At 33.6% G+C, this 27,708-nt stretch overlaps 1 non-coding gene and 1 pseudogene across 1 annotated transcript; one reads left to right on the top strand and one right to left on the bottom strand.

The window, feature by feature from the left end:
• The first annotated feature begins 10,420 nt into the window (after positions 1-10,420).
• Positions 10,421-20,912, top strand: LOC126940278 (60S ribosomal protein L7-like 1; annotated as a pseudogene).
• On the bottom strand, positions 16,675-16,743 carry LOC126940892 (small nucleolar RNA SNORD38). The gene has a single exon (XR_007720965.1). It is a non-coding gene; the product is annotated as a small nucleolar RNA SNORD38 (small nucleolar RNA).
• Positions 20,913-27,708: the final 6,796 nt, after the last annotated feature.

Raw genomic sequence — 27,708 nt, 5'->3', positions numbered from 1 at the left:
GAGAAAAATGCTATAAGAATGTAGAAACTAGAAGGGAAGGGAAAGATGATGTAAGAGACAGTTTATAGCAGCATGACAAAGAGAAGTAGATAGATGGTGATGAGCTGAGTCATATTAATAGTGGAACATTAGGGGAAAGATTTATTAACTGATGCAGTTACTTATTGGTCTAGAACTGCCTTAAATCTTCCAGGGTTCATGATTTGTATGAATGCTCCATGAACTTTAAAAATGTTATCCCCATAATGGCAGCTTTAAACTAGAAATATAATGTAAGACCTATATGCAATTTTATTTTTTTAGTAGCTATATTAAAGAAAGCAAATGAAAACAGGTGACATTTATTTTAATAACATTTTATTTAACGCATTTTCCCCACAGATCATCAAATCAATGTGTAATTATAATAACATTTATTAATAGAGATAATTTAACATTACTTTTTTTCTTCAAAACTAAATGTGTACTACTTTCATTACAATTTGGACTGGTCATATTTCAAGCACTCAATATCTACATGTGGCTATTGGCTACCACAGCTCACCCCCTATATAATTCCACACATATTCTTTCCCTATAATCACATAAACATTGTCTATTATGAGAGAGTTTGGTTATTTTCAAAGAAAAGAACTTAAAGAAAATACAAATTCAGCATAGCTAATTGAATTTATAGGAATTATTTAAAAACAACTAATTTAATGTGGAGGAGGGAGACAATGTCCCTGGATCATATTATAGGATATATGGAGTTTTATTTTAATTTGTCTTAATTACTTGGTTAAAGGTAAAAGATAATGATGAATTGAGAATAAAATTGCCCAGGAAGATGAAGATGTGAGGACATCTCAGAAACAATTCTTTAGGGCTCAACAAAGCCACATCCACCAACTCCACATTTGATAGAAATTACTATGTGTCTCCAAATTAAAACCAGATCTTTACACTGAACCCCACAGTACAGGACAGGAAGGCAAAGCTTAAGAGCATCAATTACATCAAACTTAAGAGGGGTTAGTTGTAAAATCCTAACAGTACTGCAGTTTTATAATTACATTTCCCTTCAGGGCAGTAAGGGTAGCTGGGGGGAGGTCGTGATGGTTCCTCAGGCTGCCCTAGACAAGACTATACCTAAGAGTGGCTCTCAGTTTTTACTGAGACACATGAAGAGAGATTTTAAAGTTGGAAAGTAGAGTTGCTAGTGTAAACCAGGGACTCAAAACACATTTTAGGGGAACGTTTTAAGATGTTCAATCTGAAGAATTATAGTGTGTGTGTTTACACTGGTTGTGGGGAATGGGAGTGACAGTTTATGAACGCACTGCAAAAACTTTGAGAATTTTTGCTTTCCTCAAATACGTGAGTGATTTATATTTGAAAGAAAAATGAAGAATACTCCAACTCACATGAAATAATTGGGACAAGTGGTATACAAATCTGAAAGGCTTTTTCTGTATTTATCTTAGAGTTCTTCTCATAAGAACCTTCGTCCCTCAAAAGCACGGTTATCTGATTGCTGTGATTATTATGGCAAAACATAGATGATTTGTGGTCTAGATTTACACATGACCCCTTTTATCTGAAAATCTGTTATTCTTTAAACCATGTACATGTTTTGGTATTCTAATAATAAACAATAAAAGAAAAAATAAATAAATAAAACACTGTAAATGTTTACAAAGTATGCACTGGCTACTCTGAAATAAAATTTGACATGATGTTGTTGCCAAAGCATTCATTTCCAGTGTTCTTTTTAATGCATTTATATACATATGTAAATGTGCATGTGTTTTTGTGCAATCTTTTATTCCTAAAGATAATCATACTATGCACATTTTTGTCTGTTACTCTTTTTAATTTAACAAAATATTACTTCGCTCCAGACCAGTACCTGGAGGCCTAACCCATTTTTAATAGTGAAATACTATTCCAAAATACTGAAATGTCATAATATATTTAATCACTTCACTATCAACAGACATTTGTACATATTCAGTTCTCACACACTATAAGTAAACATACTTTCATACCTGTAAAAAATTCGAATAGGAGGAATTGCCCTGTCAAATAATAAACTTTTCAATATTGATGTAGTATAAAAATAAATACATATATTGAATGACTTTCATGTATAAAACATAACTCTAAAAAGCAACATCTAAACAATAAATACATCTCAAAATAATACCTTTCTGAGTACCTAAATTATCTTATACTCTTGCCTTCTGAGCAGCTTTGAAATTCCCCTTATAAAATTAAATAAATAGTTCCTTAGTCTTTGCTTGAATATGTCAATAAAATTCAGTTCAATATATCAACAAAGTACTGACATCGCATTAATAAATCATGTGCTGTTATTTTCTGGATATTACATATTTCAGTATTTTCTTAAGATTGTTTATTCTCAAATTAAAAGTTTATGATTTTCCAAAGACCAGACACATATACACACACACACCCCCCCATACACAGAGAGGCACATACACACCACACATGTTAACTCTTACACCTTAATTGCAAATAAAAATTGTACATAAACATCATGAACCTTTCCTCAAAATGAAGAATATGCACCATGCTTAAACAAGTTAATTTATGGCCGGGCGCAGTGACTCACACCTCTAATCTCAGCACTTTGGAAGGCTGAGGTGGGCGGATCCCAAGGTCAAGAGATCAAGACCATCCTGGCCAACATGGTGAAACCTTATCTCTACTAAAAACGCAAAAATTAGCTGGGTGTGGTGACACGTGCCTGTAGTCCTAGCTACTTGGGAGGCTGAGATAGGAGAATTGCTTGAACCCAGGAGGCAGAGATTGCAGTGACCCGAGATCACACCACTGCACTCCAGCCTGGCAACAGAGCAAGATCCCATCTCAAAAAACAAACAAACAAACAAAACAAAACAAAAAAACAAGTTAATTTCTGTTACTGTTATGTTACTACATGACTTTGCTCCAAAAAGTTTAAATGCATACAACTAGTTTCAGAAGAAAGTCTATTTTGTTTTAAAAGTATATCTTAAAATGTATTTTCTTAACTTTTAATAATGATATCACTTTACATTGAGTATGAATACTTAGTATGTAACAGTTTAAAATAAAACCTAAAATTGAATTACTGTTTTTCTTATTATTATATACCTGATATACAAATTACTTAATGGAAACATTCTGAATTATTTTTAAATGTATGTCCTTTTAGAGTATCTTATAAGCATGCTAGGCTTATTTTTTCTTTTTATTACAGTATTAGTTGCATATATATATGCAAGTGCTGCTCGCCTACATTTTATTCCATACAGATCGTAATCCTAGTCAATTCCAATCAGGATCACTCCACAATCCCTTGGCTGCCGTATACTGTTGAATTATCCCTGTAAGTAGTCTCTGTTGCCTCATTCAGAGGCATTTCAAATTATGTAAGACCCATTTCAATTACTCAAAACAACTGAAAAGTACTGTCTGAACCCAATTATATGATATTATTAAAATGCAATGCATTTCTATTTTAATAGTTTAAATTCTATATTTGTTTATTAAAATACTAAGCTTACACGTGGATAAAAAGAACTGCTAATATACAAAATTGCTAATCCTTTAACTGTGCGGCCTAATTTGTCATGTCCAAAGATACATATATCTGGATAGTCTGTAGTGATGGTTGCTGAACTGGTCTGGGCATAATTTATGTGTGCACTTTTGCATGAATTTCCATTTTATCTTCAAAATATTAGAAATATATATCTTAAATACTTTTACTATTGCAACATTCTCCATTTATGAAATTCATTTTCATTTTTACATTACATAAAAAACAAATGTTACAAATATTTGAAGTTAAAGCTTAAAGAGATGTTCACATTAGAGACATTATTGTAAATATCTGGTCTATTTAAATTGTTATTGTTTGGTTTTGGTTGAATAATTTATTTTACCTGATGTTTTTAAAGAAGCATAAAATAGATATATTATGCTGAAATATTTGGTGCTAAATTATTTATAGTATTTTAAATATTTTTCTTTATGACATCTTTCTCATAACAGAATAAAGTATGAAATACTGAGCTATTTGTTGTCACTTCAAGCAAAGTGTGAAAACTGCATGCCATAACTGAGTAGGAATAAATAGTATACATATGAAATTGACTCAGAGACATGCTATTAGTGCTCCCATTCATTTATTAATAAAAATTAATCCCAGATATTAGTATTGGGATATAATTAAAAATTGGGACTAGTTCCTATTCTATAGATTATATGATAGCAGTAAAAACATAAATAAATTACAGAAAAATGGTATTCTCTTTCACAGAAGAAACTCAAAATGGACCATAGACCTAAATGAAAAGCACAAAACTATGCAACTTCAGCAAGCTAATACAGGAGAAAATCTGGGTGACCTTGAGTTTGGTGATAACTTTTTATATGCGACAGCAAAAGCACAATCCATAAAAGACAAAATTGATAAGCTGGATTTCATTAAAATTAAAAACATCTGTTCTGGGGAAAACATTGCTAAATGAGTTAAAGATAAGCCACAAACTTGAAAAATATATTTTCAAAGCACATATCTGATAACGTACTTGTATTTAAAATATACAAAAATGCTTAAAACTTAACAATAAGAAAACAAACAATCCAACTAAAGAGTGGACAAAAGAAGTTGCTATATACCTGACTAAAGAAGACATACCAGTTGCAAAAAAAACATGTGAAGAGATGCTCACTAATATATATCACTGAGGAATTACAAATTAAACAATGAGAAACCAACGTGCATCTATTAGAATGACTAAAATCCAAAAACACTGAGAACATCAAATGCTGGCAAGGACGTAAAGCAACAACAATGTTCTTTTATAGCTGGTTAGAACCCAAAGTTGGATAGACACTTTGGAAGATAGTCTAGTGGTTTCTTACAAAGCTGAACATAGTCTTACCACATGATCATACTCTTAGATACTAAGCAAATCATACTCTTAGATATTAACCAAAATTAGTTAAAAACCTATGTCCACACAACATCTACCTGCAAATGTTTGTATCACATTTAATCAGAACTGAAACACACTGGAAGTAATGAATAGATAAATATATAAAGAAACTGTGTTATATCCATATAATCTGCTGTTATTTGACAGTGAAAACAAATGAACTAACAAGCTGCAAAAAAAAGGAAGAACATTACATGCATATTACTAAGTGAAATAAGCCAGTTTGAAAGGCTACATGCTGTATGATTCCAACCACACAAAATTCTTGATAAGGCAAACTATGGAGACAATAAAAAAAAAATCAGTGGTTGCAGGATTGTGAAAGAGAGGGCTCAAGGCAAGAATAAATGGAGTACAGGGCACATTCAAGGCCATGAAAATATTCTATACAATAGTTTACATAATTTAATCACTGTATGTATTACCTGACATTGTGCATTTGTCAAAATCCATAGAACTGTACAACACAAGGAGTAAACCCTAAAGTGAACTATGAAATTTAGTTAATAACACACAATGTATCAATGTTTTCCATCAATTTTAACAAACATACTATACTGATAAAAAATGTTAATAGGCTCAAGCCTGTAATCCCAGCACTTTGGGAGGCCGAGGTGGTCGGATCACCAGGTCAGGAGATCGAGACCATCCTGACTAACACGGTGAAACCCCGTCTCCACTAAAAATACAAAAAGAAGATTAGCTGGGTGTGGTGGCGGGCGCCTGTAGTCCCAGCTACTTGGGATGACTGTGATAATTGTGTTAACTGTACAAATTGATTGTAAAACATGTGTGTTTGAACAATATGAAATCAATGCAATTTGAAAAAGAACAGAATAACAGCGATTTTTATGGAACAAGGGAAGACAACCATAAGGACAAGCTGCCTGCGGGGTCAGGCAGAAAGAGCCATATTTTTCTTCTTGCAGAGAGCCTATAAACGGACGTGCAAGTAGGAAAGATATTGCTAAATTCTTTTCCTAGCACGGAATATTAATATCAATATCCTGGGAAAGGAATGTGTTCCTTGGGGGAGGTCTATAAACAGCCGCTCTGGGAATGTCTGTCTTATGCAGTTTTGAGATAAGGACAGAGATACACCCTGGTCTCCTGCAGAACCCTCAGGTTTCCTAGGGTGGGGAAAAACTCTGCCCTGGTAAATTTGTGGTCAGACCGGTTCTCTGCTCTCAAACCCTGCTTTCTGTTGTTAAAGATGTTTATCAAGACAATACGTGCACCGCTGAACATAGACCCTTATCAGTGGTTCCGCTTTTGCCCTTTGTCCTGTTCCCTCAGAAGCATGTGATCTTTGTTAGACCCTTATTAATGGTTCTGCTTTTTGTGCTTTGAAGCATGTGATCTTTGTACCTACTTCCTATTCTTACACCCCCTCCCCTTTTGAAACCCTTAATAAAACCTTGCTGGTCTGAGACTCAGGCGGACGTCATGGTCCTACCGATATGGGCTGTCACCCCCGGCATCCCAGCTGTAAAATTCCTCTCTTTGTACTGTCTCTCTTTATTTCTCAGCCAACTGACACTTATGGAAAATAGAAAGAACCTACGTTGAAATATTGGGGGTGGGTTCCCCCAATATAACCATATATTTCCTGTAAGGCAATATAATGGTTTATTCTTCCAAATGATGTATGTTGTCAACTCTTGACAGTTGACAGTTTTTTAAGCTGTAAACAAAATATCAGGAGCTAACAAGATATGAAGAAAATTAGGTAGAAATATAAAAACATAAATTCTTTTGCAGTGTTATCCAACAGAGAATGTTTGTCTATCTTGTTATGAAAGAAGTATCCTGAAATCTGACATTTCTTTTTTTGCCTGCTGTCTTAAAATACTTGAGAAAAAAATTCCCCCAAATATAAAAACATAAAGTTGTACGTGAAACATAGCTTTTTTTTGGGACAATCCAAATATTTCAGTGTTCTCTCCTCCTCTCCCCTGGTAACAGTGGAAGAGGCTGGTCCCACATATGGAGGACTTTTGATGGCCTAGGGCTAGAGAAAATTAGTTTCATACTTCTAAAGATAAATGCAATTTGCAAGGAGAGCTATACTGGAATGTTAAGGTCACAAAGCTAACAGACACAGTGGAGTATTCAAAACTGTGGGAGAAGAGAATCCTATAGCAAAATGAGTATAAAGAACTAGGAATGTTAAGAATAATCAAATAGTGCAAACTGAGATCAAGATAAATTATGAATGATAATTCTTTCCTTTTGATCAACCAGTTATCAATAAGGCATCCTGACCCAGTCTTGTTTTGCTTTGCCAGTAGCATGATTTGATTCGATTAATGCAAAAACTTCTTGTTTTATATTTTTAGAGATTATGTTTTGCTTTTTTTTTTCTCTCAGTGCTTTGTAGAAGGGCACATACTCCCCTTTATCAGAGCAACCATCCTATTTCAAAACATGCAGCATCTTTTTCCACATTTTTTTTTCTTTTCTTTTCTTTTTTTTCTCTCTTTTTTTTTAAGATGGAGTCTCATGCTGTGGCCCAGGCTGGTGTGCAGTGATGCAACTTTTGCTCATTGTAATCTCTGCCTCCTGTGTTCAAGCAATTCTCCTGCCTCAGCCTCCTGAGTAGCTGGGATTACAGGCACCTGCCACCATGCACACCTAACTTTTTTTCTTTCGTACTTTTAGTAGAGATAGGGTTTCACTATGTTGGCCAGGCTGGTCTCGAACTCCTGAAAACCTAAGCAATATCATTCAGGACATAGGCTTGGGCAAAGAGTTCCTGACTAAAACAGCAAAAGCAATGGGAACAAATGCCAAAATTGACAAATGGGATCTAATTAAAACTAAAGAGCTTCTGCACGGCAAAAGAAACTATCATCAGAGTTAACAGGCAACATACAGAATGGGAGAAAATTTTTGCAATCTATCCATCTGACAAAGGGCTAATATCCAGAATCTACGAAGAATTTCAACAAATTTACAAGAAAAAAACAAACAACCCTGTCAAAAAGTGGGCCAAGGATATGAACAAACCCTTCTCAAAAGAAAACATTTGTGCAGTCAACAAACATATGAAAAAAAGCTCACTGGCCATTAGAAAAATGCAAATCAAAACCACAATGAGATACTATCTCATGCCATTTAGAATGGTGATCATTAAAAAGTCAGGAAACAACAGATGCTGGAGAGGATGTGGAGAAATATGAATGCTTTTACACAGTTTGTGGGAGTGTAAATTAGTTCAACCATTGTGGAAAACAGTGTGGCGATTCCTCAAAGATCTAGAACTAGAAATATCATTTGACCCACAATCCCATTACCAAGTATATACCCAAAGGATTATAAATCATCCTACTATAAAGACACATGCACACGTATGTTTATTGCAACACTGTTCACAATAGCAAAGACTTGGAACCAACCCAAATGCCCATCAATTATAGACCTGATAAAGAAAACGTGGTACTTATACACCATGGAATACTATGCAGTCATAAAAAAGGATGAGTTCATGTCCTTTGCAGGGACATGGATGAAGCTAGTAACCATCATTCTCAGCAAACTAACACAACAACAGAAAACCAAACGCTGCATGTTCTCACTCATAAGTGTGAGTTGAACAAAGTTTGAATCTCTTAACACTAGTACTATTTTAAAGATGCTAAATCATACTGATGCTTAGTACCTCTTCAGTCTTTCAAACTCTAAGGTCACCTAGATAACCTAGATAACTGTTAATTTTGCAAGCTATAGGAGTCTCTATTACAGTCCTCTCTACCAGGCTGTATCCTTTATATAGTTAGAGATTGTTCTCAACCAGAGAAGAGCCATGTTTTCCATCTATAGTCTTTGAATGAATGATATTAAAAGTATGTTTATTTTATAAAATTATATATAATAGATACTATTTATTAAATATAATAATAAAGACACATTAAATTCATAATTCAGGGGTATGAGAGTACCATCTTGGCAATATTCCATTTGGAAAGGAAGGACAGTCATTTTTAAAGTCAACATTCTTGTCCTCTAGTCTGTATTTGTTTGAAAACTGCCATTCCATATATGCATTTAGTCAACCAGTTGTGCTGACTGAATAATATTTATTGAACATCTTATGTAAAACATCTGTTAGTTTCTGATACATTGCTGAATAAAATACAATTTCTGCTTTCAAAAACCTTTCATACTGTGATAACAGCCTTATAAGACAGATATAATTACATGTATACATGTAACACTAGTATACATGTAATATTATAATTATGGGCAAATGATAGAAAGTGTATATTAAGGTGAAAAAATGTGGCAACAAATTTTCATAGAGAGGATAATTTCTGAGCTGAGTTGACAGAATACACAGAAGATCCTTAAGCTGAAAGAATAAGGGATCTTGTTTAAGTGGCAAAAATAATCATACGTTTAGAGACGTGTGAAGCTTCACGATGATGGGGAAGTATCAACAATTCTATAATCCAAGAATGCAAGTGTATGTGTAAGAAAAGGTGGAAGCTGATGAAAAACAGCAAAATAAGAAAGTGGATTAATAAATAGAGGCCACATCATGATTATTCCATCTCACATTTTTTGAAACCAGGCATACTAATTCTGGACAATAAAGACAGAGTGAACTCTGGTTGCTCAGCCATTACTTCTTTGCTCATGTCAACAATAATACCATGACCTGGCCAGGCATGGTGACTCGTGCCTGTAATCCCAGCACTTCGGGAGGCCGAGGCGAGCAGATCACCTGATGTCAGGCGTTCGAGACGAGCCTGACTAACATGGCAAAACCCCGTCTCTACTAAAAATACAAAATTATCCAGGTGTGGTGGTAGGCACCTGTAATCCCAGCTACTTGGGAGGCTGAGGCAGGAGAATCGCTTGAACCCGGGAGGTGGGCAACAAGAGTGAAACTCTGTCTCAAAAAAAACAAACAAAAACAAAAACAAAAACAGAGCATAACAATAAAAAAAGGCATGACCTTCTTTCATGATGCTCTAACTCTTTTACGTCTCCTAAATCTCACCTCAAACAGGACTCCTAGCCAATACCTGGCCACAACGTACATACTTCAGTCAGAACAATAAAACCAAGTAAAGCATAAAAGAAAGACAGTAAATCCCTATCCTATATCCTTAAAAATACGAAGTATTTTATATTTTTTCTAGAATTCCAGCAAATGTTAAATCATTTGCAAGAATTGTCTAAACACGTGATTTGAAAGTTTCTCATGCTCTTTTGCTGGGTTAGAATTACTCTTTCCAGAAGCCTAACCAGGAGGTAGGGTTGGGAAGAGAACCGAGGCGAGGCTTGCTTGGGCATTGTGGAAGATTGAGGACCTGGCACTGTCTGCCTAGCTAGTAAAAGAAGCAAATGAAGAGGAGCTGCAATAGACACTAAGATTAAGCATGTGATTTTGTTTATAGGTAACTATAGAAAGAATGAGCATGCTAAAGATATTAGAAAGGAATGAGAAAATCGAAAAGGAGGTAGGAAAAGATGATAGGCTTCAGTCTTTAGGCTATGAAAAATACCAGTATACCTTTATTTGATGCTGTTGGTTACATAAGACAGACATCGTAAAGGTCAATTTTCACCAGAGAAGATTTAAGAAGCATTGGAGAAATATCTATTTATTAAATTATGTATTCCACAAACAGGAAGTATGCTTTTAAAAATCATTTTAAATTGTTTTTGTCTCATAAAATCTAGCATAATTATTTGTATGTATTATGCTAATAGATAGTAACTAATTATCGTAGGAATAAGGCAATGCATTTTAAGACTGGATGTATAGTTACAGGGTTTTCCATCAAACACAAACAATAATTTCTACAAAGATTTAAACTTCTAATGGAATAAAATAGAAAAAAAATGTATATATATCCTAGCATACAGGAGCAATTATTCTCACAATATAACTTTTATCACATAGAATAACTTATTTGAAGTGTTACATTACATGGGATACTCTAGAGGAAGTCTTTTTATATTTAACCAAAGATATGTATACCTGCTGTGTTATAAATATTTGTTTAAATTTAAGGGTATTGGCCATGAACAAAAAATGAATGGTCATTGAGAAATCTGTTATAATTGGGCATACATGATACAAGATTTGCCTGAGCACATTTTAGAACTCTGGAAAAATATAAACTATTTTTATTTTCCAGGGTTGTCACTGACAACATCTCATGGTTGACAGGTCAATCCTAATAAAACCATATATCTGACAATCTAGATGGCAGGCAGAGGATGGAGATCAATCTTTACTTAGAAAAGTTGATGGAATATGTCATAAACTGAGGACACAATAATACTGTGACCTTGTATATAATAATGAAAAACCCTTAAAGTTTAGTAACTTGATAAGTACCAAAATATTAAATACATTCTTCTGTATTTTGGATTAAATTATATGAAAATACTTAAATGTACCGGAATCAAGAACCCAGAAAATATAAACTTGCTGTAGAAATGACAAGAAAAGTAGAAATAGATTATTTACAGTGTATCTATTATATACAATATACAAATTCTAAAGAATGTTTGGGTAATTTTTATATCACTTTGAAATTTCTTAATCAAGAAGTGAAGTGATGACACCTCTGCAAAATTGCAATTAATTAAAATAACAGATAAGGTGGGTTTTTTCTTTTCTTGTTTTCTTTCTTTTTTTTTTTTTTTGAGACGGAGTCTCGCTCTGTCACCCAGGCTGGAGTGTAGTGACATGATCTCAGCTCGCTGCAACCTCCACTCCTCCAGGTTTAAGCAATTCTCTGCCTCAGCCTCTGGAGTAGCTGGGATTACAAGTGTGTGCCACCATGCATGGCTAATTTTTTTTTGCATGTTTAGTAGAGGCGGGGTTTCACCATCTTGGCCAGGCTGGTCTTGAACTCCTGACTTCATGATCCACCTGCCTCAGCCTCCCAAAGTGCTGGGGTTGCAAGCGTGAGCCACCGCACCCGTCCCCTTGTTTTATTTTCTAGGAAACAACATGACTTATTCAAGTGGGTAGCTCAATTAATTATTCAATGATAATCATAGAAATTATGATCATAGAAAATATTCAATACTTTTTCAGGTGAACATTCATTCGTCTTTTGCACATGCTCCTGTTAGATGTCATTAAAATATTGATGATAATAATCAAGTTATCATATCTTACCATCTGCAATGCTTTTCAGATTTAGTCAGATTTTGAAGTAGCATTTTTCTGTTGAAAAAATTAAATAGGCTTATGTAAAATTATCTAGGAAATCACAAATTAAATGAATTTTATTTTAATTGTTTATACGTATGGAATACCTTCTATGAAAGTAATTAGAAAAACACTAGCAAAAACATTGTTTCAATATTGTATTTGTAAAATTGTTTCCCAAACTACCTTTTATTCTAAGAAATAACTAAGATAAAGAAGCTTAAACTTAAATACTTTATTTTGATATAAAATTTTCCATTATTTGTTTTTTAGGTGAATTTATAACATAAAAACTAAACAAATTTTAAGTATTAGGAGAGGCTTTGGTTCTAATAATGGCAGAGTAACTTATATTGGACTAACAGTGCTTCAGATAACATTTATATATCTTTAGGGAAAGTATAGAATTAAAAGAAAAATAATTTGAAAGCTTGAATGTAACTAAAACCAGGCAATAGTTGGAAGAGATGAAAAGGTAACTCACTCTTTTCTCACCTATTAGAGGAACATCAGTGACATGTATGAGTATAAATAGTAAACATCTATTCACCTCTATTAAAATAACCAGTCTGATTTTTTTAAAACTTTATTTTTTAATCCCAAAATAGTACATAAAATATTGTCTTGATAGTACAATATTCAATAAGTGCTCAAAAAGTGTTAGTTCCTGTTCATTCTTGAGAAACGTTTTGAAATTTTTCATGGTGACCAAAAATAAAATAAAACAAAAGTTGCGTGTTATGTGGGCATTTTGCTGACTTCTCACTTAGAAGAAGAGTTTATTCATTTTTTTGACAAATTGTAAAATCTGCAGGAAGTTACTTGTTTGGAGGCATTAACAGTCAAAGGAGATCACTGTAGGAAGCATCATTTAGTAACATGTGAGAATCTGATTTATATAATTTTACACTGTTCTAGAAATTAGAGACATTATGTTGAATTACTATATTGGTTAGATTATGCTTCAAAAGAATGAACTGTTTGGTCAAAGAGAAGGAAATTGAATAGTTTTACGTATTGGTTTTGACATCTTGGATTTCAAAAAAAAGCCCAATGGAGAAAGATATGATCTTTGGATGAAGAAACTTAAAATACATATGATTAGCAAAGTTCATTTCAGATACTTCAGGTAAAGCATAATTGTATCATCCATAACCAAAGTCATTAAAAAGGTTATGTATTTAAAAGTGTCTAAAATTTTGAAAGCTGAATTTCTCATACTATGATTGAGAAAGGCCTAATAGAGAACAATGAGTTTATATTAATAGTGATTGTATCAGGAGAGAATGTACATGTGTATCTAAATAAATGTGGTAACTATGACTAGATTAGAATATCTATGTCAAGAAATAATTGTTTCCAGAAGTCTCAAGCTAATTACAACATAAGGTAAATGAGTTATAAAGTTTAATTACAATGTAAGGTCAATTTTAAAATTTTAGTATTAATAACTAGAGATAGAATAATAGATCTCTTACAGGTAACCATGAAACTAGGCAGAACATATATTTATACTTTTAGAAGATCACCTCTGAAATATAGAACTTGAAATTCATTTCCATCATTAACCGTCTGACTGGATACCAAGAAGCAGTTTAAAATTATTTGCTAAATAAATATTTTCCCTTTAAATAACTATTTTCAAGAAATTTAAAAATCAAATAAATGTCACCTCCAGAATTACTTCTTTGCATACAGTGTTGAATACTACGCTCTTCTTTTTACAACTTCTACCTTGGTTTAACTCAATCCTCTTGCCTCAACCTGGTGGCTCTGAGAAGCTTGAGAAAAATGCAAAAATCTCAATTGGTCTCATTTTACACATATAAAGCAAAATCCAAGTGGAAATCGGGCACTCCATACAATGCTAATCTTTCCATATTTCTTAGTATATGTGCTTTGTTTTCTCCACGAATTGAAATAAATATTTCACCTTTGTTCTTCTTTTCAACCATCCTATTTTATGTATTTTTCTTACTCTGAGTTTATGGTATTTATTCAAACGTCCATGAGTAAATAAAAACTTTCAGAAGATAATTTCCTCAACTTCTCACCATCAAATTTCCATATTTACCTGTATCTCTACCCATAAACTCTCCTCTCATTAGTTACAAAAGATGGCCTGTACTTATTTCTATTTCAGACCAGCTTTTTGACTCGTGTCCTTGATCCTATTCTCACTCATTGGCTCCAGAACTGTCCACTCACATGACTAATCTCTATCTTCAATTCTCCATCTCCGCTGTAGCGTTTTGTGACTTGGTGCTATGGTTTGCAAGTTTGTTCCCTCAAAACCTCATGTTGACATTTGAATCCCAAAGTTGGAGGTGGGGCCTAATGAGAGGTATTTGGGTTATGGGCCAGATCCCTTATGGGTAGTTTAACAGCATTCTTTGGGTGGGGGGAGTGAATGAGTTCTCACTGTATTAATTCCCTTGAGAGCTGGTTGTTTTAAAAAAAACCCTGGAGCTTCCCTGCTCTCGCTCTTCTTTTCTTATGTGATCTCTGCACACACTGGCTTTCTTTGCTTTCTGCCCTGAGTGGAAGTGAAGTGTCTCTGTTGTCTGGGGTATATACCCTGGCTCTTGGTCTTGGCTGAGAAAGGATTCAGGACATATACCCCCACATGAGGAGTGGGTTTTGGAGCAGAAAGTTTAATGGAAAGAGAAGAAAAGCAAGAGAAATGGTGTCCTCATGTTGAGAAAACTCAAAAGAGGGTCTCTGATTTTTGGTGGAATGCAACTGGTTTTGCACAGAGGCTGGAGGAGGTGGTGATTGATTTACGCAGGGACTAGCGAATTGGTTTGACCAGGTGTGCCTTCTACACAGCCTGCAAAAAGACTGGCCGTCCCACACATGTGGTTTTATCTGGAGGCTGGCATGACACCTGGCACACCCGGTGACAAGGAAAAGAGGGTGGGAGCCACCATATTGGGTGGACCTGGCTTCTAGCTGCCGGTATTTGCATATCAGTGCTTTCAGGTCTGGTTATTCAAGCCCCTTTCTGATGGAGAAGACATGGTTTGGGAGTTGCTTTTTTATTAAAGGAAAGTTCCACTGGAAACTTTCACCCTTTCTAGCTGCCTAAAAATTATTTCTTAGTAACACCTGTAATAGAAGAAGCCTAAGGCGTCTCACTAGACGCAGATGGTCAATATTCAATTTTATAGATTATTAGAGATGTGAACCAAATAAACCTTTTTCTTTATAAATTACCCAGCCACAGGTATTCCTTTATAGCAACACAAAACAGACCAAAATACATGAGAAGTAAGAAAATTTCTGCCTTACATGACAGAGGTCCTTCTCGTCATTATTATGTGACACTCTTTACTGCGTCTGGTAGAAAATAGAGGTATTTCATAAACAATTATGAAGTAGTCAAACTTCCACAAAGTTTGGGCCAATTTATTTATTTGAGAGATATTTGCATAAGTTTCAACAAGGTGGAGGAAACAAATCTTGATTCTGACTCTATAAAAAGAGAAATAAATATTTGCTATTAGAAATATTTCTATTAGAGGATACAGAAATCACACACCTCAGTATAATACATTTAATAACAAAAGACATTAATGTGATGAAATTGCTGACATTCACCTCAATTATAAAATGTAGACAAGTTTTAGCAGTACTTTAAAAGAAATACTTGATCAGACAAGGACAAGATGTAATAACAATGAAATATGTACATCCCTATACTTATCTATCCTTCCTAGAACATGGGGAGGGAGTTGAGGGGAAGTCTTCAATTAATAGACTTTTGAAAAATTCAAAGAACCTCATCAGCCAAAACATAAGAAAATAATGCAGTTACTTTATTAATGTTAACTATTATTGTTAAAAATAAAAGCATAAAAATAAATTTGTTGAAAATACTGTCTCTTGGAATGCCGACTTTTTAAATGTATTTCATTATAATAAGAATCTATTAATTACATTAATTGCTTTGCTGCGAACTAGAAAGTTGTTTCCCACCTTGTTTTTGATTGGAAAAATAATCTGGAAACACATTACTGTTTACATATCACTTGCTATAATAGGTCCCATATTCTTGAACATGATACTTCTCTGACTACTACCAAGTAAATATTGTCCCCTTTTAGAATAAATTTTTTTAAAGGACTCAGAAACAATTTCTCCATTCATCCACTGCACATTCTCTTCAATCTCCTCCATTCATCCTTGTCACTACACCTCTGAAATTTATTATGGGGTCACCAATGTGCACCATATTGTCTATTCAAGTCTATTACCCATATTCAACTTTCCCACCAGCACTCACACAGTTAACACTTTTATTCTAGAAATATTGGCATTGGTTTCCATGTTACCACACTCTCTCAGTATCCCTCAAGGATTACCAGCTGATGACACTCTGTACCTTTGCTCTTCTGTCTACTCCAGACCACAAAGTGATGGAGAACAACTGTTTTCAGTTCTTGTCATTTTTCTCTTCTAAAACACCACTTTCCCAATAGGTGAATTTATTTATTTTTTTCTCCTCAGACACATTTTATCATCACTTAATGTCAGTAGCATAACTTGACAAAGTTTTCATCACTGAGATTAATTTATTAATTCCAATATTTGGCCTTGAATTTTGTGTTTCTCCACTCACAAATTGCTTTTGTGTGTTTCATACAACATAGTTAATACTACTTCAATTTTTTTTTTTTTTTTTTTTTTTTTTTTTTTTTTTTTGAGACGGAGTCTCGCTCTGCCGCCCAGGCTGGAGTGCAGTGGCCGGATCTCAGCTCACTGCAAGCTCCGCCTCCCGGGTTCACGCCATTCTCCTGCCTCAGCCTCCCGAGTAGCTGGGACTACAGGCGCCCACAACCGCGCCCGGCTAATTTTTTGTATTTTTAGTAGAGACGGGGTTTCACCGTGGTCTCGATCTCCTGACCTTGTGATCCGCCCGCCTCGGCCTCCCAAAGTGCTGGGATTACAGGCGTGAGCCACCGCGCCCGGCCAATACTACTTCAATTTACCCAGTTTCTCAGACCAGAACACTAGACTTTCTCCTTGATCCTTCCAGTCATTGTAACCTTATGTAATCTTGCTATTTATTCTTTCGGAAAGTATCCAAACTGGACTATTTCTTAAAACAGTACTGCCTGGATCCTACTCAAGTATCTAACATCGTTTACATAAACTCTCCAGTAACCTGCGAACAGTTCTAAAACATTTTCTTTTTCCCAAAACTATTGATGACCTGCAACACAGCTGCAGTTATCTTCACATTCTAATTCAATCACGGATATTATCCAGCATAAAACCCAATAATTATTTCCCATTACTCAAAATAAGGTATAAACTCTATCTCCTCCCACCTTATATTTTCCTGTCTTTATTCTCTTCTTCTGAAACTTACCCTTATTCGTTTTGTTCCAACCATGTAAGCCTTCTCACATTTTCTCTAATGGGTTATCCCTATTTCCATTATTTTTTCTTTTCCTCTTTCTGAAAAATACTTGACTCATAACTTCTGATAGCCTGCTCCTTTTTATCATTCAAGTATCAGCTCAATAGCCCCTTTTAGAGAGACCATCTTGTCCACCCTATCTAATTTCCTGCCCAGTCATATCTGTCTCCTCAATCCACTTTATTTTCTTCAAAGTGTAATCACCATCAAAAATTACATTTTCTTGATTCAGGTTATTTTTTCATCCAAAGATGCCTTAAGTTTTCTGCCATTTCTATCATCTCCCTTTGTTCTTCCTCTTTCAACTATTTTCTAAATCTGATCAAAATGCTGCTAGAAGTTTATACCTGAGTTTCTCTGTATAAAAGAAAAAAAGATGAAAAAAAATAGCTGAACATTTTCTCACTAATTTGGCATATAAAGAGCTTTTTTTTTTTTTACTTTTTTCCCCTCAAGGACTTATTTGTTATTAGTATTCTGAATTTTAAAAAGAACATGTATATACGTGTGTGTGTGAGAGAGAAAGAGAGAGAGAGAGTGTGTTAACTGTATCATTTGTATGTCTTCATTTAAGTGTGAAATATTATTAAGCATCTTTGAAGGGAGTATGTGTAGAAAGTAATCTCAATGCAACACCTTACTTTTAAAGCTTTATATATGGAATACATATTTTTATCATTGATATTTGATTTATGCAATATTGCTATGTTCTCAGATAGTACAAATACAAATCAATTTGTAGATACAAATTTATTTAAAATTTATTTTCTCTTATTTTTGTGAATTACATATCTATTAGGAAATCAAAGACATTTATTTTCACAATGATTCCAGAGGGAGTTAAATGTTCTTAACTTATGTAGATGAGCCTTCAATATATCCTTAAGAATATATAAAAGAGATGAGAATTAAACAATTCTCATCAATGGAGCATCAAGAGTTTATTTTTATTATCAGCAAATACCATACTTCAAATTCAAGTACTATAAAATTAATAAGATTATTATTTATTGTTTATGTACATTTTCTCATCACCTAAACCATAATAGATACTTCAAAAAAATCAATGAATGAAGAGAATTTCTCATCTTAAAATTAACTAAAATTACCAGTCTCCACATATTACCTTGGTACTACTAAATGTGGACCACTTATTTTGATTAAAATGTTAGAAATAACAAAACAAATTTGTTGAACATTTATATAATAGGAGCTCTTATAATGTCTTTTTATTATTTATGAGACAGTGTCTTGCTCTGTAACCCAGGCTGAAGTGCAGTAGTACAACTGTGGCCCCCTGCAGCCTTGACATCTTGGGCGCAAGTGATCCTCCCACCTCAGCATCACAAGTAACTGGGATATTACGTTAATTAACTTACATCAATAATCCTTCTGCATCTGTCAAAATATTTTGTCATATTTATTTAGTGAAAGAATACTTAGCAATACGAAAGGAAGGAACTACTAATTGATGTAATGATAGATAAAAGTCAAAAAATAAGTTAAAAGAAGCCAGATACTAAATAACATAAACTACATGATATATATTTTATATAAGGGGCAACTTTTTGGCAAAATTACTCTAAGGGATTAAAAATCAGAAAGTTGCAGTGGGTGGAAAGAAGGATCAACTTCAAAAGGACACAGGCAAACTTTCTGAGGTGATGGAAATATTCTATCTACATCTTGTTTTGGGTGATATTGCATAGATACAGACAGTAGTAAAAACTCATCGAATTAAATACAATCCATGCATTGATGTAACAGTCCCAGTTTTCTGCTTGGGAGACCTAGACAGACCGGGAGACTCTTCACATTTCTTCCTGCCTACAGTTTCTTTTAATAAACTGCAATACTCATGTAAAAAAAATCTGAGAAAAATATGCATTATAGAAGATAGGGTTAAAGAGTATGTATTGCTTTAAAAATTTAAAAATAATGTGGCATGACCTTGTACAGGAATTTTGTCTCCTAGGGATATGTGTTAGGGAATCCATGTGTGTATAGAACAGATCTGTACACAAATATTCAGAGTGATAACATTGACAGAAGCAGAAACTAAGAAGAAATATGTTGCATGTCTATCAACAGGAAGATGGATGAATAAAATGTGAAATATTTAGACAATATAATTTTTATTGCTTAAAAAACGAACTATAGCAAAACACTAAAACTTGGACACTTGTACTATATTTAATGTTGTGTGAAAAAGCAATTAATGTAAATACTAAAATGTTTATATAAAGTTTAAAAAATAACCTACACTAAACATTGTATTGCATGGGATGCATACATGTGAGTGATAAATGTATAAAATTAAAAGAAAGGCAATGACAAATACAAAATTTAATAACATATTGTGACCACCTGTTGGATTAGATAGAAGAATTTAATGGACAGCAATACAAAAGTAAATGCCAGGATTTTGATATTTCTTAGGCGGAGTGGTGGCTTAGCAGCTGTTCATTTTATTACCATATTTTACAGTATACATATATATTATATTTTATATACGTATTATATAATGCAATTTTTAAAATGTGTAGTTAATTTATAACGTGTAAGATTTTTGAGCCACAACACAAGAAAGACAGCGAAACAAGACCAAAGAAAAATCCCTTTGGCTCCAGAAAATCTCCTGAAAAAGAGGGAGGCTTATCAAGCCCCCATAGCCACCTAGGCAAAGCAGGCATGTTGGCAAAGGAGCACAGGAAAGGAAAAGGGCTCAGGTTTAAGCAACTGGAATCATTCCTGCATGATTCCTGAAGGCGGAGATGTGACAAGGTACATCTCAGATGGCTAGAAGTGAAACCTCATACCTTGGAATTGCCAGATAAACATTCCTTGGCCTTTGTTGTAGGCTGGAAAGGATTGATGGCGTGAGTTTACTGGTGCAGAGAACCCATTGCAAGACTTCACTTAAGGAAACATTTTAGTGGTGTCTTTGTAAATGTCACCCCCCAGAACCTAAAAATGCTGCTTTTAGTGGAACCTTATGGACCTGAAGATTTCAAAATCTGAAATACATTTTGAAACGTGGACAAGCCAAGGTCAAGAAGAAGACCATTCCTCTAACAAATAACATAGTGATTGAGGAGCACTTGGGGAAGTTTGGTGTCATTTGCCTGGAAGACCTCATTCATGAAACTGCCTTTTCGGAGAAGCATTTCCAGGAGATCTCATGGTTCTTGCACCCTTTTCACCTCTCAGTGGCCCGTCATGCAACCAAAAATGCATGGGCTTCCTCAAGGAGATGGGCTCACCTGGCTATCAGAGTGAATGCATCAATCAGCTCATCCACCAACTGAGCTAGACTCAGGTGCCAAACTGCAGTAAATTTTTATCAGGGAAGTGGAAACATGTGTTTTTGTTTTGGGGGGAATTTTTATCAAGTATCTTCGAAGAAAATTATTTCCTGCTTTCATCTTCAAAAACTAGAAAGGAAGGGTCAAAGAAAAGACAGTAGGTTATTTTCATGGCAAGCACGTCTCATCGCAGTCCAGTTCCAAGGAAAAATTCCAGTGTTTTCTACATTGGCTGCCACCTCCTCTGAAATCAGCACATTCCATGGAGGAAGGAGTCCGGCTTTGTTGCATCCTCTCTCCTAGGATTTAATGTTGGTGAATGAATAACTCTAGCATTTGAACAAGGCTTCCTAAGACTCTGGCAGCAGTTGATCTAGTGCAGGTACATAATTCAATCTGGAGATACCTGGAGCCTCGTTCTGAAAAAGACTTGACATACACATAGGAAAAAAGGCACATAAACAAATGTTCACTTGTTTCTGCTGTTAAAAAAAAGAGATTTTTATCATCTGATTGACAATGAGAATAGTGAAAATATTGAATTGGTTGGGGGTTGTTCGCAAATTTTTGTGGAAATAATGTATAAAGGAAATTAGAAAATGAAAAGTGTATTGGCACAGTTATATATTTGAGTTTTGAGAAGAACCTAGAAGAAAATTCAGATACTACATTTTATGCAAATGATACTTCTCAACAAAGAGTTGTCTGTTTCCTGTTGGAACACATAGAATGTTGTCCTCTTTCCTGACAGTCCAATTTATTAAGAGTAAAGGCATAAATTCCATTTTTGTGTCTTTTAAAGTTTGAAGCCTTAGTGCTTATTAAGACTAAGTCTAGTAAATAATGCTTTACCTAGAAATTTTAAAATAGGTTAGATTATTTCTTGGAGAAAACAAGTCTTTCTGAAAATAAAATTATTAAAGAATACCCTTCAGATAAAGTTTCCTTCACCTCATTTACTTTTCTATTTCTCTGTTTAATTAATTTATCCAAAGAAATTATCACTTTAGCAATGATTCTGATAAATTAATTTAAAATCTTTATTTCATCTTGCCTTCTAATTCAACTTTTATTAGTTCTAAGTGAATTAGAGAAATAAAACTAAGGGGGAAACATTTGATATTTCAATAACATTGATATTTCATTAGTGCATTGTTATGTTTTATTTATATTACATAATTTACTCAGCAAAAATTATGTACTCCAATCCTTTTGTCTGGAATTGTAACGAAACTGGAATTCTGACACATAACTATTTTATTTCATCTATACTCATTAAAAGACCAAGGCATACAAGAAAAACTGTATTTTAAATAATATTAGGTTTTTATAATTTGGGACTAAAGATATTCAATAATAAATTTTAAAAATATACTTTTTAATCTAGATTTTAAGACAAAAGTATTATCCACGTATATCACTGCATGACCCTAAAAGATTTCTGAATCCATACAACTAAAAAGAGGCCAAATATCAAAGGGATATCAAATACGATGGCAGCTTTTTCTCTGCCATTACTGACAACAGCTTCCAAATCTTTTCAGCCCTAAAGCTTTGGAGATCAAAGAACTATCATAAAGGCTCCTGACACATAAGTGTGATCTCTTTAAAAGGTATACTAATCCAGGCAAGAAATATACAGTGAAATAACCCATGTTCCTATATTCAGTGTTTTGGGTAGATACACCTGCTTGTTTAAGTCATATCACTGAGGAGTTTTCAAGCATTCACCTCGCTACTCATTTATATCATATTATTGAGAGAGAAAAAAATGACAGAATAGTTTTGAGCACTTTGTCTGCACAATCACCTTCACATCTTTTTGTCCTATGCTTTTCTCAGATTTTAAAAATAAACTCTGAGACAGACAATTATGTCCTTATTGTGGATTTTAGTAGTATATATGTGTTAGTTATATTTTATTATTTAAGCTAATTTTACTTCCAATTTACAAATGTACTTTGACCAAATTCCACATCCCCTTGCCCAGTTATAGTCCATTTCTCAATCCTGAGTTAGTACTCACAGTTTATAACCCGTTTGCCTTTATCATACTCTCCATTTTCTTCAATTACCATATGTAAATGTTAGATTTTCTAGGTTCTTGCATTTATAAAGACATTTTCATTGCCTCAATTTATGAAAGAGAATTTGGCTGGATATTAATTTCATGTGTCATAAACTTTGTTATTTAAAGATCTGATAACATTCTTATATAAATATTCCATATATTCTTATATAAATATTGTTGAGAAATCACTAATCCAGTACTTGTTCATTTGATAAAAAAAATCTTTACTTGATATATTATGATATTTTTATCCAACTATGTAAAAATGTATGTGTGATATATTTTCAGGCCCTCTAAAGATCTCAATTGCTTTTTGGGGGAAATATAGTAATAAATGGCTTCTTAAAAAGGAGGCTCCTTAATCATCTTGGAAATGTTTGTTTTATAGCTTTCATTGTGATTACACTTATTCATTTTTCTAAAGTGCCTGTGTTCTTATGTTAGGTTTCTGCTTTTTTCCATATAGATCACCTCATCCATCCTTCTTTTCAGAAAGATTTTCTACTTGCATTTAGAGAGATCTCTTCTGCATGTTTCTGACTCGTATTTTATGTATCAGTATTAATTTTACAACTTATGTTTTTTAATTTTTCTATTGGGCATTTTAGGTCATTGGTGCTTTCTGTATACCATTTCCAATTTTCACTTATCTTGGCTCCTTACCTTACAGTATATTCTCTTTAAATGGTTAGTTCTTAGCCAGGTGTGGTGGTGCACATGCTCAAATAAGAACAAATTATTCCAAAGCCTATGTTTTAGTAGAAACTTGATAAATATTGTTCTGAGCCCCTCTCTCTTCCAATTTGATGAGACTTAAATACTTTAGTTCATCCTGGATATGTACGTTAAATGTAAAACTCTTGGCCCAACATCCAAATTTTGATGTTTAGGTTATCTGATAAATTGTGATGAAAATATTATTGTTTCCTCAATGTTTTGCTATTTGACCCTATTATCAGATGGTAGACATCGATTTGTATTTCTTTCTGATTTCTACCGATTTTTTGCCTTACATTCAGTTCTGCATATGAAGTATGTTTTATGGGAAGCAATATCTTACCAGTGTCTTTGCTGATAGTTGCAAATTTAGAAAAAATATTTGGGGATGAGATAAATAGTGAAATGAAGAGAAAAATTCAGTTTGCTCCAAAGAGCACTCACTGTACAATAGAAAGAAACCTGAACCATTTTGAACTTGGTACAAGATTTTATTTTTGAAATGAAGAGACAGGATTTGTTGCTCAAATGGTCTACATTCAGGTTCTTGGTTAATAATTAGTATTGAAAAGTGCCTCATTCATTTTTATACCATGTCAAACAGGCTTACCATTTTCTGTTTCACTGGTATTGTGAGTCAGCATCAGGTTAACTCTCAATCCTGTTTAAACATTATTGCAGTTATGTTTCCTCTCTTCTTGAATATCTAAATGGCAATTGTAATATACTATGTTAGAAACTTCTGGTCACACACCAAATTACCAGGACGTGTATGTAATTTTCCAAAGTTTGTTAACTTGGAAATTAGCTAGATTATTTTTATTGCCTCCTCCACCTTTTTTTTTTGACCAATGCTCTACTTTAGCTAGAGTAAAATATGTTCAAATATTAATATAGAATTTATTTTCTGAACCTAACCAAATGGCCTCTTTCCTTTTACATTTGGGCTAGCCTCTTCCACTGCAGTAATTTTATCTGTTTTTAATGATAGTTAATTGCTCCATCTGTTAAATCTCAATAAACTTATGCTTACCTACACCTCATACCTATGGTAATATGCACAACATATTATATTTTTCTAGTCATTCTTCTGTCTTCTTCTTAATAATTTTAAACATTCTGTCAGGTAAAAAAGCTGACAATAATTTTTATGCTCACACTGCCTAATACTGTGCTTGGTGCTTATAAAAAGAATAAATTAAATCATTTGTCAATTGCTTGAGTTTCTCATACCTAACTTAAAATAGCATACTAAAAACAACATTATAAGTAGTTTCCAATGATATCAACATTTACAAAAATGTATACAGTATACATTTATATAAATGTATAATTTCAAAGTGTTTGCAATATTGCAAACAAAGTGTTTCAAAGTGTTTCCTGATTTCTTTTGATTTGTTCTTATGCCTTTCGTACCACTGAATACAATTTGTATTTAATCATGCAAAAATATTGCAGGATGTTGTTGCAATATAGTGCTTCATTGCAAAACTCTTGACTTCATGTTTGTACCATAACCATTTAACATTCCATTCAAATTTGAAGGTTGTAACTTTTAAAATTTATTAGCTGTAATAAATAAAGCTGAGTTTCCTTTTTATTTCATTAAGTAAAAGCATAAAAAGATTCTAAGTGAATCCAATTTGTGTGGTTCCTACTGTTATATTCTCAGAAATAGTCATTGCAAAAGTTTTAGTGAGTATAAATTTAGTTCCAAGTGGTTTAAGTCGTAGAAATTTAAGCAAAATAAAATACTTAGTATTATGTTCCTTGCTAAGGTTTCTGTTTGTTCCAAGGTATAAAAGCAATACTTTTACATCTCATTGGAAATTCTGAAATTTTGATTCATTCTAAAAGAGCAGTTAAACGGTGTCGTGCTTTTTAAATATAGAGAACAGGATTGTAATTACTTTTCCCAGTGATATTCAGATGTGTGCCTTTAGGAAGATAAATCATTTCACGGAAATACCCTTGCTTACACATTTTTCCTCAGGCTGTATTTCAGAATTTTCTATTTACACAATTTCTGTGCTTCCGACCTTCTCCTTGACCTACTGTCACCATGGGCACACTGTTATCTACATCAGACCAATCTTATTCAACTTAATGTAACAAAGTTGTGAATTGTTTTTAGTTGCCATGGACCCCCAGATTGAAGGTCATCTAGGCTGAGTATGCTCAGATGAAGACTGTGTAATCACAGGGGAGGACCTAAGTTTTGGGACAAAGGAGCAGAGACAGAATCAAGAAACAAATACCATTTAGCAGGATCCAAGATCCAATCAGACCAAGATTTAGAGTTACCCCATGGCAGAATCCAATCAGGTCATGCCTCCTGGCATCTCCTTATTGTAAGATCCAATCAGATTATACCTCAGTGCCCTGTGCTTAAAAAACCCAACCCAAATCCCAGCCGAGGAGACAGATTTTAGCATTTTATCTTATCTCCTTGCCAGTTGACTCACAATAAAGCTTTTCTTTTTTCAAAAGCCAATGCCATGAGATTGGCCTCTATGTGCACCAGGCAGCAAGTCCATTTATTACTCAGTAGTAACATTAATATTCCAAGTTTGTTTTACGTAGTGTTCACAATGAAACTAAAACCTGAACTCTTTTGTTAGTAATATTTTATTTTTTTAGAAATAAAAGTAAACTGGATTAGAATGAATTGTTCAAACATGACAACATATGGTTTTATAATACATTATCTAAATTTGAACTTCTAAAGACTCAGCCAGAGACTTTCTGCAAAGTAAAACTAAAGAATTCTTAAGTAACAAACTACATTTGTATTTTGATCAGGACTTTAAATAATTGTAAGCTTACTTTTCCTTAAATATTTTAAAGCCATTAGAATAAAAAACATACAGTTAACATAATAAGGAATTCTTGTCTATTTCTATATAGTAAAAATGTTACTTAGGCTTTAAAGTTTCCTGCAAACTAAATGAGTGCAAATTATTATGAGTTACTACTGAAAAGATTGTAACATACCATTTAGATAAATAATGCACTAGGGACAAAAGTATTTAAAGAATATTAGGGTGTCCCTTTAATGGTAAATAAAATAAGGTTTTGGAGATAATTAAGGTACTAACTATGTATATGCATTTATGTATGTGTGTATATGAATACTTAGAAAATAGATAAAACAGGGAAGAAACAAACACCAGGAAAAAAGTGGAAAAAAAGAAAGAGAATGAATTATTATCATGTAGTATCAAAATAGACTCATCTTGAACTTGTTTTCCTAATTTTGCAGTTGTACATTCTTCCCCATTAACTATTTTTTTCTGGGATTAATTTTCCATAGTGTAAAATAATAGAATATTCTTCCATGATACCTTCAAAATCCCAATGAATTTTTTAACTTCAGCAATATTTGAATATTTTTGGAAATTTAACATATTTTATTTAAATGTTCTATATTGTTAAATAGTTATTACATGTATTCAGTATTATTAAACATTAAAAAGTTTAAAAGATGAGTTTAATACATAGTATTCAATCATACGACTGTACAACCAACCATTTGTTATTATGTTTATGTAATTACCAAAGGCCAAGAAAGAAATAATTTAAATAAGATAAATATGAAAGTATAATATATAGAATGAAATAAATGTCTATGAGTTTATTCTAATGATTTAAATAAATAACTGGTATGTATTTTTTTTTTTTTTTGACAAAAGTCTTGCTCTGTGGCCAGGCTGGAGTGCAGTGGCGCAATCTCAGCTCACTGCAACCTCTGCCTCCTGGGTTTAAGCGATTCTCCAACCTCAGCCTCCCTAATAGCTGGTACTACAGGTGCGAGACACCATGCCCAGCCAATTATTGTATTTTCAGTAGAGATGGGGTTTCACCATATTGGCCAGGATGATCTCGATCTCCGGACCCCAGGATCTACCCCACTCAGCCTCCCAAAGTGCTGGGACCACAGGTGTGAGCCACCATGCCCGGCCAATAAGTGAGAAAATTATTGAGCATACATATGAGAAAAAATATGATATTGGCAT

The sequence above is a fragment of the Macaca thibetana genome, chromosome 17 (assembly GCF_024542745.1).
Source record: "Macaca thibetana thibetana isolate TM-01 chromosome 17, ASM2454274v1, whole genome shotgun sequence".
Lineage (NCBI taxonomy): Eukaryota > Metazoa > Chordata > Mammalia > Primates > Cercopithecidae > Macaca > Macaca thibetana.
Note: the sequence above shows the minus strand (reverse complement) of the source record. Positions and strands in the feature narration are given on the sequence as shown.